The following is a 13,874-nucleotide window of genomic DNA, read 5'->3' as shown; positions in this document are numbered from 1 at the left end:
GGGGCCTGTGGATAACTCCCAAGAGGGTCTTTCTACCCTTAGAATTTCTCGGCTCTATCCACACTGACTCTACATCCCCTGATTCTAGGTCCCCCTGCGCAAGGGACTGAATATCATTCCTTACCAACAGGGCCACCCCATCCCCTCTGCCCGTCAGTCTGTCCTTACAATAGCACGTATAGCCTTGAATATTCATTTCCCAGGCCCTGTCCACTTGAAGCCACGTCTCAGTTATCCCCAAAATATTGTAGCTGCCAATTTCCAAAAGAGCCTCAAGCTCATCCATCTTATTTCTAATACTTCATGCATTCATATATAGTATTTTTAATTTGTTACTGCCCTCACCCTTCCTATCAACCCCTATTTCACTCAACCTTACAGCATGATCCCTTTTTGAGTTTTCTGCTTCATTGATACCGTTGTCTTTCTTGACTTCCCTTGTTCTAACCTTCCCTTCAATTTCCTTCTTAAACTTCCAGTTTGTCCCCTCCCCCCGCTATTTAGTTGAAAAGTAGCTGTGTTGCAGTAGCAAACCTGCCTACCAGAATGCTGGTCCCCAACCTATTAAGGTAATGAAATGCAGCATGGCATTGTGCAGAGGGATCTGGGTGCCCTTGTGCAGAAGGTTAGTCTGCAGTACAACAGGTAATTTGGAAGGCAAATGGAATTTTGACTTCATTGCTAAAGGGATTGAGTTGAAAAGCAGAGAGGTTATGTTGCAGTTGGATAGGATGCTGGTGAGGTCACACCTGAAGTATTGCATGCACTTCTAGTCTCTTTACTTGAGAAAGGATGTCCTGGCACTGGAGTGGGTGCAGAGGAGGTTCATTTGGTTGATTCCAGAGTTGAGAGGGTTGGCTTGTGAGGACAGCCTGAGTAGACTGGGATAATATTCATTGGGATTAGAATATTGAGGGGGATCTGTTTTTCAGCAGCAGCAGCTCAAAGGGTGGGAGCTTGGACCAGGAGCCTGTCGGGAGTGTTGAGTCACTAATTTGAGTCTTTACATCTGACATTGGAGTGCAGAGCTTTCTGGGAAAGGAGAGGCTAGTTTATTTCCATCCAGCTATACAAGTCAGTGTTTTCTTCTGATGTTTGTGGTGAGGACGCCATTCGTGTCCCATCCAAGTACATCTACAGGAAGTGCACCCAGCTCTCGCTTCTCCAAGACCGTGTTAGGGAACTGGAGCGGGAACTGGATGAACATTGGATCATTCGGGAGGCAGAGGCTGTGAAAGGTAAGAGTTACAGGGAAGTAGTTAGTCCGAGGCACGAAGAAAGCTGGGTTTCGAAAGGGGATAAAAACAGTCAGTGCAGGGATCCTCTGTGGCCGTTCCCCTGGAAAACATGTATATCGTTTTGGATATTTTAGGGGGTACGACTTACCAGGGGTATTGAGTGGGGCCCAAGTCTCTGGCACAGAAGGGAAGGAGGGAAAGAAGGAGAGTATTAGTCATTGGGAACTCAATAGTTCGAGGCTCAGATAGAAGGTTTGTTGGGAACGAACAAGACTCACGGTTGAACATAGACCATAGAACAATACAGCACAGAACAGGCCCTTCGGCCAACGATGTTGTGCCCGAACATCTGTCCTAGCTTACGCACCCATCCAATTGCCGTTTAAAGGTCACCAATGATTCTGACTCTGCCACTCCCACATGCCCCCACCACTTTCTGGGTAAAGAACCTATCCCTGACATCCCCCCCTATACCTTCCACCCTTCACCTTAAATTTATGTCCCCTTGTAACACTCTGTTGTACCCAGGGAAAAAGTTTCTGACTGTCTACTCTATCTATTCCCCTGATCATCTTATAAACCTCTATCAAGTCACCCCTCATTCTTCGCCGTTCCAATAATAAAAGGCCTAGCACTCTCACCTATCCTCATACGACCTATTCTCCATTCCAGGCAACATCCTGGTAAATCTCCTCTGCACCCTCTCCAAAGCTTCCACATCTTTCCTAAAGTGAGGCGACCAGAACTGCACACAGTACTCCAAATGTGGCCTTACCAAGGTCCTGTACAGCTGCAACATCACTTCACAACTCTTGAATTCAATCCCTCTGCTAATGAACGCTAATACACCATAGGCCTTTGTACAAGCTCTATCTACCAGACTGGCAACTTTCAAAGATCTATGAACATCGACCCCAAGATCCCTCTGCTCCTCCACCTTACTAAGAACCCGACCGTTAACCCTGTATTCCGCATTCTTATTTGTCCTTCCAAAATGGACAACCTGACACTTGACAGGGTTGAACTCCATCTGCCACTCCTCAGCCCAGCTCTGCATCATATCTAAGTCCCTCTGCAGCCGACAACAGCCCTCCTCACTATCCACAAATCCATCAATCTTCGTATCATCTGCAAATTTACTGACCCACCGTTTGACTCCCTCTTCCAAGTCATTAATAAACATTACAAACAGCAGAGGACCCAGAACTGATCCCTGCGGAACTCCACTTGTAACTGGGCTCCAGGCTGAATATTTACCATCTACCACCACTCTCTGACTTCGACCGGTTAGCCAGTTCTCTATCCAACTGGCCAAACTTCCCACTATCCCATGCCTCCTGACTTTCCACATAAGCCTAACATGGGGAACCTTATCAAATGCCTTACTAAAATCCATGTACACTACATCCACTGCTCTACCCTCATCCACATGCTTGGTCACCTCCTCAAAGAATTCAATAAGACTTGTACGGCAAGACCTACCCTTCACAAATCCATGCTGGCTGTCCCTAATCAAGCAGTGTCTTTCCAGATACTCGTAAATCCTATCCCTCAGTACCCTTTCCATTACTTTGCCTACCACCGAAGTAAGACTAGCTGGCCTGTAATTCCGGGGTTATCCCTATTCCCTTTTTTGAACATGGGCACAACATTCGCCACTCTCCAGTCTCCTGGTACCACCCCCGTTGACAGTGAAGACGAAAAGATCATTGCCAACGGCTCTGCAATTTCCTCTCTTGCTTCCCACATAATCCTAAGATACATCCCATCAGGCCTGGGGGACTTGTCTATCCTCAAGTTTTTCAAAATGCCCAATATGTCTTCCTTCCTAACAAGTATCTCTTCTAGCTTACCAGTCCGTTTCACACTCTCCTCTTCAACAATACGGTCCCTCTCATTTGTAAATACTGAAGAAAAGTACTCATTCAAGACCTCTCCTATCTCTTCCGACTCAATACACAGTCTCCCACTACTGTCCTTGATCGGACCTACCCTCGTTCTCGTCATTCTCATGTTTCTCACATAAGCATAAAAGGCCTTGGAGTTATCCTTGATCCTACCCGCCAAAGATTTTTCATGCCCTCTCTTAACTCTCCTAATCCCTTTCTTCAGCTCCCTCCTGGCTATCCTGTATCCCTCCAACACTCTGTCTGAACCTTGTTTCCTCAACCTTGTGTAAGCCGCCTCCTTCCTCTTTACAAGACATTCAACCTCCCTCGTCAACCAAGGTCCCCTCACACGACCATCTCTTTCCTGCCTGACAGGTACGTACATATCAAGGACACGTCGTATCTGTTCCTTGAAAAAGTTCCACATTTCCACGACATCCTTCCCTGACAGCCTATGCTCCCAACTTATGCTCCTCAGATCCTGTCTTGCAGCATCGTATTTACCCTTCCCCCAATTGTAAACCTTACCCTGTTGCACACACCTATCTCTCTCCATAACCAAGGTGAAAGTCACAGAATTGTGGTCACCATCACCAAAATGTTCACCCACTAACCATCCCATCACTTGTCCCGGTTCGTTACCAAGTACCAAATCCAACATGGCCTCCCCTCTGGTCGGACAATCTACATACTGAGTTAGAAAAGCTTCCTGGACACACTGCACAAACACTGCCCCAACCAATCTACTTGATCTAAAGAGTCTCCAATTAATATTTGGGAAGTTGAAATCGCCCAGGACTACTACCCTGTGGCTTCTGCACCTTTCCAAAATCTGTTTCCCAATCTGTTTCTCCACATCTCTGCTGCTATTGGGGGGCCTATAGTAAACACCCAACAAGGTGACTGCACCTTTCCTATTTCTGACTTCAGCCCATACTACCTCCAAAGGCAGATCCCCCCCGAACTGCCTTTCTGCAGCCGTTATACCATTTCTAATTAGCAACGCCACCCCCTCTCCTTTTTTACCACCCCCCCCCCCCCCCCCACCCCCACCCCCAATCTTACTGAAACATCTGTAACCAGGAACCTCCAACAACCATTCCTGTCCCTCTTCTATCCACATTTCCGTGATGGCCACAACATCGTAGTCCCAAGTACCGATCCACGCCTTAAGTTCACCCACCTTATTTCTGATATTCCTTGCATTGAAGTATACACACTTGAGCCCATCTCTGTGTCCGCAAGTATTCCCTGTCAGCGCTACCTTCTCCACAGCCTCCCTACATTCTTGGTTATCCTGAAAAACAGCTAACCTACTTGCTGGACTATAGGTCCGGATCCCATCCCCCTGCCAAATTAGTTTAAACCCCCCTAAAGGGTGCTAGCAAACCTACCTCCCAGGATATTGGTGCCCTTCTGGTTCAGGTGCAACCCGTCCTGCTTGTACAGGTTCCACCTTCCCCAGAATGCAGTCCAATTGTCCAAATACCTGAAGCCCTCCCTCCTACACCATCTTTGCAGCCACGTGTTCAACTGCACTCTCTCCCTATTCCTTGCCTCACTGTCACGTGGCACCGGCAACAATCCAGAGATGACGACTCTGTCCGTCCTACCTTTTAGCTTCCAGCCTAACTCCCTGAGATCTTGAATGACCTGCCCACCCCTCTTCTTACCTATGTCGTTGGTGCCAATGTGCACTATGACTTCTGGCTGCACACCCTCCCCCTTAAGGATTCTGAAGGTTGGTGTGTGTTGCTTCCCAGCTGCCAGGGTCCGTGATGTCTCGGATTGTGTCTTTGGGGTCCTGAAGGGAGAGGGTGACCAACCATAAGTTGTGGTCGACATAGACAGAAAGAGAGTTCGGGATGTAAGGCAGGATTTCAGGGAGCTTGGGTGGAAGCTGAGAGCTAGAACAAACAGAGTTATCTCTGGTTTGTTACCTGCGCCACGTGATAGCGAGGCAAGGAATAGGGAGAGATATCAGCTGAACATGTGGCTGCAGGGATGGTGCAGGAGGGAGGGTTTCAGGTTCTTGGATAATCGGGGCTCATTCTGGGGAAGGTGGGACTTGTACAAACAGGATGGTCTTTACTTGAACCTGAGGGCTACTAATATCCTGGGTGGGAAATTTGCTGGTGCTATTCGGGTGGGTTTAAACTAGCTCAGCAGGGAGATGGGAACCGGAGGTGTAGTTGCAGTACACAGGAGGATGAGAGTAGGAATGATAGGGTCAGGATTTCAGGGTCACAGGAATGTGCTGGCAGACGACGAAGTGGTTTAAAGTGTGTCTGCTTCAAAGCCAGGAGTATCCGGAAGGTAGGTTAGCTTGCAGCATGGATAGGTGCCTGGGACTTCGATGTTGTGGCCATTTCAGAGACATGGGTAGAGCAGGGTCAGGAATGGATGTTGCAGGTTCCAGGGTTTAGATCTTTCATTAAGAACATGGAAGGCAGTAAAAGAGGGGAAGGTGTGGCCTTGTTAGTCAAGGACAGTATAACAGTGGCTGAAAGAACTTTTGACAAGGACTCGTCTACTGAGGTGGCATGGGTTGAGATTAGAAACAGGAGAGGAGAGGTCACACTGCTTGGAGTTTTTTATAGGCCTCTGCACAAGTTCTAGGGAGGTGGAAGAGAGGTTTGGCAGAACGATTCTGGTAGGAGTGAAAGGAACTGGATGGACATTATGGGGGACTTTAACTTCCTCAACATTGACTGGAAATGCTATAACTTTTAAATCCTTCCCTTCTCACCTTTAGCCTATGCCCGCTAGCTCTAGACGCCCCCACCCCAAGGCAAAGACCTGTCTATTTGCCCTATCCATGCCCCTCAGGATTTTATAAACCTCTATAAGGTCACCCCTCAGCCTACAATACTCCAAAGAACTAAGTCCCAACCTATCCAGCCTCTCCTTATAACTTAAACCCTCCAGTCCGGCCACACCCTTGTAAATTTAACAACATCCTTCCTAAAGCAAGGAGACCAGAATTGGATGCAGTATTCTAAAAGTGGCCTCAGCAATGTCTTACACAGCCATGAAATCCCAACTCCTGTCCTCAAATGCTCTGACCAATGAAGGCAAGTGTGCCCAATGCCTTCTTCACCAGCTTGTCTACCCACGACTCTACTTTCACAGAACTATGTACCTGCAACCCTTGGTCCCTCTGTTCAACAATATTCCCTGAACTGTGTAAGTCCGGTCCTGGTTTGCCTTACCAGAATTCAACACCTCACATTTGTCTCAATTCAATTCCATCTGCCATTTATTTGGCACATTGGCCTGTCTGAGCAAGATCTCATTGTACTATTAGATAATCTTCCTCACTGTCCATGAAACCACCAATTTTGCTGTCATTCACAAACTTACTAACCAAACTGCCTACATTCTTATCCAAATTATTGATAGAACTGACAAACAACAGTGGAGCCAGAACTAATCCTTAAAGCACACAGGTCTCCAGTTTGAATAAGAACCCTCTACCACTACTGCCTTCTACCATCAAGATAATATTTGATCCAATTAGCTGTCTCTCCTTGGATCCCTTGTGATCTCACCTTACTAACCAGTCTACCATGCAGGAGCTTGTTGAAAGCCTTGCCTTGTCCATGTGGACAACATCCATGTGACCTTTGTAATCCTGAATTCAGGGTTGGAACGAAGTAAGGGTTGGGGAGTACTGAGGTGGAAAAGAATAAGCTAAAAGATGAAGCATCAAGAACAGGAATCAGATGAGTGGGGTCAAAGTGAAGGCTTACACTGAGCATTGATTGATGAATAACAAAGGAAGCAAAAAGTTGGAAAAATAATGAAACACAAAAAAAGTCCAAAGAAGACTGAAACGTGAGATAGAGAGTCAGTCACAGACTTGACAATTCGTTGGTAAGTGGTTTATAAAACAGGCCATTGCATTTGAAGTGAAGTTAACCACAGTGAATTCTAATTTCCTTCTGACCTGAATAAATTGGATGAGACATTGTGCATGTTTTGATTTTTTTGTATGTCTTATTATAACAGATAATTAGTGCTTTTCATGGTGTTGTGACATTTGAAGTTGGAACCCCAGTCAGAAAGTGATATTCGTGTTGTGGCATGTCATCAGACTGAAGGAGAAAGAAGCACATTAGGCTGTGACATGAAGTGGCCTCCCATATTGTACCTTGGCAGCTCTGAACATCTTTCATCTTCTGAAAACAAGACTATTTTTTTCAGCTGTTCAGACAATCCCTTTGTGCTGAAGAACATTCTTTCGATACTTTACACGATACAAAGAATGAGAGAATTTACAATGAAGGATAGGAACAACTCACAACTCTGGACACATCTTCACTGAACTGAAGAACTTGGATCTACACGGCACCTTTTATAACCTTAGGATGTGCCACTCATACACCATAACGATCTACAAATAGCAATAAGAATTGTATAGGATTCTTCCAAGTATAAGTGCATGTCAACAGGATGTATCCCCTGGCTGATGAGACTAGAACCACAGGACATCATCTTGGGATACAGTTTAAGATATTTAAGACTGAGACGAGGAGGAATTTCTTTACAAAAACTGCTGAATATTTGGAATTTGCCAGCACAGAGAGCTGTAGAAGCTCAAACATTGAGCAAGTTCAAAACAGAAATCGGTGAGTTTCATGAAACCATTGACATCAAGCAACATCGAGAAGGTGCAGAGAGCTGGTAATAGAGATTGATAATCAGCCGTGGTCCAATTAACAGAATGCTAAATCCAGTTTCCATGTGCTTCACCTCCCTGCACGTCTTCAAGTAACGGCTTGGAATCCATTACATCAAGCTCAGAGAGCAGACAGGATATTGGCTCAATGGCCCTTCTGAAAAGTGACACTACTGACAGTGCAACAGTACTTCCCCACTGCTCCTGTGATAGTGCGGCCCTCCCTCAGTGTGGACTCTCTGACAAGGCAGTATTTGCTCAGCACTGACTTTCTTACTGTGCTGTGCTGTCTCAGTTCTCATGCTTGATTACGCTCAGAACCAGATCCCACTAACAGTGCAGCTTGCTCTAAGTACTTACCCTACAGAAATGCTACTTTCCCTCACTACACACCTCCTCTTGCAGTGTGACACTCTCAGTGCCCTGAACCTCTGACAGTGCAAACCCTCCTCTGTATTGATCTTCCGACAATGCAACACTTCCTCTGATATTGCAGCACACTCTCAGTGCTGATACTCAGAGTGCAGTGTTCTCTCAGTATCATTCCACAAAATTTCTCATCTCTCTCATTACTGCCCGTCTTACAGAGTGGTGCTTCGTTCAAACTGACCACCCAAACTGCAACCACCTCACTCTCCAATAATACAGTTCTTAGTCTATACTGACCATCCAACCATTCAGTACTCCCTCAGTACTGACTACTAACAGTGAGCACTGTCTCAATACTGTCCCTCTGACAGTGCAGCACTAACTCAGCACTGAGCCTCCAACAGTGCAGCACTCCCTCAGTCCTGACCCTTTGACAGTGCCACGCTCCCTCAGTACTGACCCTCTGACAGTGCGGCGCTCTCTCAGTACTGACCCTCTGACAATGAAGCCCTCCCTCAGTACTGACCCACCAACAGTGCAACCCTCCCTCAGCACTCACCCTCTGACAGTGGAGTACTCCCTCAGCACTGACCCTCTGACAATGAAGCCCTCCCTCAGTACTGACCCACCAACAGTGCAACCCTCCCTCAGCACTGACCCTCTGACAGTGGAGTACTCCCTCAGTACTGACCCTCCAACAGTGCGATACTCCCTCAGTACTGACCCTCTGACAGTGTGGCACTCCCTCAGTACTGACCCTCTGACAGTGCGACACTCCCTCAGTACTGACCCTCCGACAGTGTGGTGCTCCCTCAGTACTGACCCTCCGACAGTGCGGTGCTCCCTCAGTACTGACCCTCCGACAGTGCAGTACTCCCTTAGTACTGACCCTCCAACAGTGCGGTGCTCCCTCAGTGCTGACCCTCCGACAGTGCAGTACTCCCTTAGTACTGACCCTCCAACAGTGCGGTGCTCCCTCAGTACTGACCCTCCAACAGTGCAGTACTCCCTCAGTACTGACCCTCCGACAGTGCGATACTCCCTCAGTACTGACCCTCTGACAGTGTGGTACTCCCTCAGTACTGACCCTCTGACAGTGCGATACTCCCTCAGCACTGACCCTCTGATCATGCAGGACTCTCTTGACCGTGCATTGAGGTGTCAGTACAGAGGCAGTACTCAAACACCTGGAGACGTCACAGCTCTCAGACTCCCAATGTGTGCACAAACTCAATGAGGACTAACACAAAGTGATAGTAAGGTTTTTGAGCAAATTGGAGGAGAATATTACAAATCCAGAAATGTTTGTCTTTTCGCTTAATGCAATTATTAGTCTTACTTTTATGCAGCATTTCCAGGCAAAGACCAAGTAAATACTCTCCTGTGGCTGATAAACCATTCACCCACAAATGTAAGTGAGCTGCTAAAAGGCTAATCGACAAAGCTCAGTTTGCCCTACCCATAGACACCCTGGACAGGCTGAATCAATCTCTTTAAAGTGTCAATGAATCACTGCATTTGACAGAAAGGACAGTGTCCTTCCAGTGGGTCTCACCAAACATTTCACAACAGCAATTGGACAATAGCAGACTCAAATTAAAATCTGCCTAGATGGATTTCCAGTCACGTGAAATGACATTAAAAAAAACTGCTGGTTACTGATCTGACAGCACCAACAATTCAAATAATTGATCAAGTCTGTGTTCTCATTCTTAACTGTGAACATGTTAATGTCAGTTACTGAGCCTAAAAGCAATACAGAGCCTTGCAGAAGGGTTTTCACCCCAATTTTCCTGCTCTCTCTCCATATCCCTTCAACCCATTACCAATTAAAAAATCTGTCTAACTCTTCCTTCAATTTACTCCCTGTCCCAGCATCCATTGCACGTTGGGATAGCGATTTCCACAGATTCATAACCCTTTCTTAACTCTGTTTTTAATTTGCTACCCCTTTTGCGAAGACTATGACCTCTCATCCGAGAATGCCCCACAAGAGGAAGCACCCGCTCCACGTCTATTTTATCCACATCTTTTATCATCTTTAATCCCTCAATCTCCCCTCATTCTCCTTCATTCCAGAGAGTATAGGCCTAAACTGTTTGATCTCTCTTCAGACACCAAACCCCTCATGACTGGGATCAATCTCATGAACCTCCTCTGAGCTGCCTCCATCACCACTCCATCTTTCCTCAAATAACGGGAACAAAACTGTGCACAATACTCCAGGTGCGGGCTCACCAATACCGTGTATAGTGGCAACAATACTTCCCTTTATATTCTATTCCTTTTGCTTTAAATGTCAACACTCCATTGACTTTCTTTATTATCTGCTGTATCTGCATGCTAATTTTCTCTGACACATGAATGACGACACCTAGATCCCTTTGCACCCTGAAGTCTCTACCCATTAGAGGGTGGCATGGTGGCACAGTGGCTAGCATGCTGCCTCACAGCGCCAGGAACCTGAGTTCAATTCCTGCCTTCCATCTGTGTTGAGTTTGCACATTCACCCCATGCTTGCTTGGGTTTCCTCTGGGTGCTCCGGTTTCCTCCCACAGTCCAAAGGTTAGGTGGATTGGCCATGCTAAATTGTCTCATATTGCTCAGGGATGTGTCGGCTAGGTGCATTAGTCAAGGGAAATGTAGGGGAATGGGTCTGGGTGGGATACTCTTCAGAAGGTTGGTGTGGACTTGTTGGGCCGAAGGGCTTGTTTTCACACAATTGGGATTCTATGATGATGAAGATAATAGGTTGCCTTCCCATTTTTTTGACCCAAATGCATGATCTCACACTTTCAACTCCATCTGCCATATTCTGGCCCACTTCCCAAAGCTATCCATATCCATTCGTCAGGTTCTTATTCCTTCACTGTGGTTTACCATCTTGAGAGAGGATTTTAAGAGGATTATAGAAAAATATTTTCACCCAGGGAACCTTGGGGGTCGAGATTGCACTGCCTGGGAGAGTACTTGAGACATGAAACCTTGAAAAAGTACTTGGATGAACACTTGAAGTGTCATAACATTCAATGTATGAGTCGAGTGCAGGAAAGTGGGGTGAGTATAGGTTATTGTGTATTTCTGGTGGTACAGATTTAATCGGCCAAACAGCCTGTTTTGTACTATAAGATTCTACAAATATTTTCAGTTAGAGTTGGCAACTCTGCATGGCATGATATCTTTGCTCCCAAAGTATGGAAGTGCATTGTCAAAGCAACCAATTGCATCCTTTGAGAGTCAGTGATCCCAGGCGGTCAGACCTGATTGCATTCAAACTTCTTTGGGAAAGAGGACAGATGATTTGCTGCCGAATGTGCCAAAGGAGATGAGGAATTTTCTCTCATAATGGACAGACCACTGGCGACCCACTGCCTATCCTTATCATATCTGACACACATCCTGAATGTAGCTCAACTACCCCCTCCTCACCTGTTCCAGCTCATCGCAGACACAAACACTTCACAAGCAATCAACCTTCCAAGGACATTCCCACATCCTTTCCTGTCTCTGTCAAAGCGATCTAAATGGAAAGAAGCCTGATAGACACATCACTTCTGCAGGCACAACGTAAAATGTCATTATCTTTGCTTAGGACAAGTCAAGATGTCATCAGTAATCAATCTTCAAATCAAAGGTTATGGAGACATTGAAGTCTTATCTTTCAGCCTTCAATTTCCCGATAGAGAACAGGAAAAGGGCTTCATGCCAATATCTAGGTTGATGATTTGAGGTGATTGATTTCACTGAAGTTCTTCTCTCTTCCCAATATAAAGGTGAATGGAATAGACATTTATGGATTGGTTGCTGTCAGACAGGCTCATAGAAAAGGAATTACCCGAGTGAATACAAGTACTGAATGACCCTTCAAATAGAATAATGAATAATACATGCAAAAGAGCATTAAGATCAAACCTCTCCTTCGAAAAGGTTGCCAAATATAAATCTTCTTGTACTCATTTGGTCGCGGACAGGTCATTTGGTATCATGACAGCAGAATTCAATCAAAGCCACTTTGCCAGCAAATGAAAGGGCAGAGTTATTTTGGGGGATATTTTCATGTTCAAGGTGACTCTAGGGGACATCAGGGTTCCCAGTGCAGGGACAAGAATATAGATTTTCCAAAGCAGTAATATTGCAAGCCAGTAACATACACTGTTACAGTATATTTAAACAGCATATGAGAAACACTTTAGCTGCCGTGCATTGAATACTCTTTTGAAACCTGTGAACAATTGAGACAGATAAAGGTATATGTGGTGGTGCCGAGCAGCACTGGATGGCTGGCATCAATGGTGAGCCTCCTGATGTGTGCATGCACACACACACGTATGTGTGTATTCTGACCACTTGTCTTGTTGCAAGATCCTGGTATCGGCCCAGCTACAGTACTATATCCAGCAATATCAAGGCAATACTTAATCAAAGGTAGGAGCCTTAGAGGGGTTTGAGGAAACCTTTTTCTCACTTGGCGAATGGTGGGACTCTGGAATGCACAAGAGGAGAATCTCATGACCTTTAAAAAGGACATGGATGAACACTTGAAATGTCATGAATTCAAAGCTATGGGCCAAGCGCTGGAAAGTGGGATTAGCATAGATAGGCTGGTCCAGATTAGAGTGGTGCTGGAAAAGCACAGCAGATCAGGCAGCATGCGAGGAGCAGGAAAATCGACGTTTTGGGCAAAAGCCCTTCATAATTTCCTGCTCCTTGGATGCTGCCTGACCTGTTGTGCTTTTCCAGCACCACTCTAATCTGGACTCTGATTTCCAGCATCTGCAGTACCCACTCCTGCCATAGATAGGCTGGTGCAGACTCAATGGGCCAAAGGGCCTCTTCGTGTGCTATATGGCTCTATGACTGTATGAATTGCAAAAAGGAAGCCAATGTAAATGTGCGTTGTGGGTGGTGGGGTTTGGGGTTGGGCTGGTGGTGTTAAACTTTCAATTAGTTGGAATCATACCTGACCCAAGCATCTTCAGTTGCTTCATCAATGACCTTCCACCAACCATGAGGGCACAAATGGGGATATTTTCTGATCATTGCACAATATTCAGCACCATTTGTGACTCCTGAGATACTTGAGCAATCTGTGTCTATAAGCATGAAGATCTGCATTATACTCAGGCTTGAACTGATCAGTGACAAGTAGCATTTATGCTCCACCTGTGCTTGGCAATGCCATCTCCAAGAAGACAGAATCAAACAATCACTATGAAATTCACTGGCATTATCATTGATAACTCCCCCATCCCACCCCCGACAATTAATATCCTTGACATTACCATCGACCAGAAACTGAACTAGCCATATTAATACTGTGGCTTCGAGAGAAGTCAAAGCCATAAATCAGGAATGTGATGAAATACTCCCCACTTACCTGAATTGGTGCAGCTCCAACCACAGTCAATAAGTTCAATACCATTTGGGACATCATCATTTTGACCCTTCTTCCATCAGAAGATGTCTGTCGATGAATGCACAATGTTCAGCACTATTCATGTCTCCTCAGATGCTGAAACAGTCCATGTCCAAATGCAACAAAATCTGGACAGTATCTAGGTTTGGGCTGACAAATGGCAGGTTACATTTGCCAAGTAATGACCATCTCCAGTAAGAGAAAATCTAACCACCACCACCCCTTCAATGATCACTGAATCCTCCATTATCAACATCCTGGGGCTACCAGAGACCAGAAAC

This window comes from Chiloscyllium punctatum, chromosome 35, assembly GCF_047496795.1.
Source record: "Chiloscyllium punctatum isolate Juve2018m chromosome 35, sChiPun1.3, whole genome shotgun sequence".
NCBI classification, from domain to species: domain Eukaryota; kingdom Metazoa; phylum Chordata; class Chondrichthyes; order Orectolobiformes; family Hemiscylliidae; genus Chiloscyllium; species Chiloscyllium punctatum.
The sequence above is the reverse complement of the archived record's forward strand: the minus strand, read 5'-3'. Positions refer to the sequence as shown.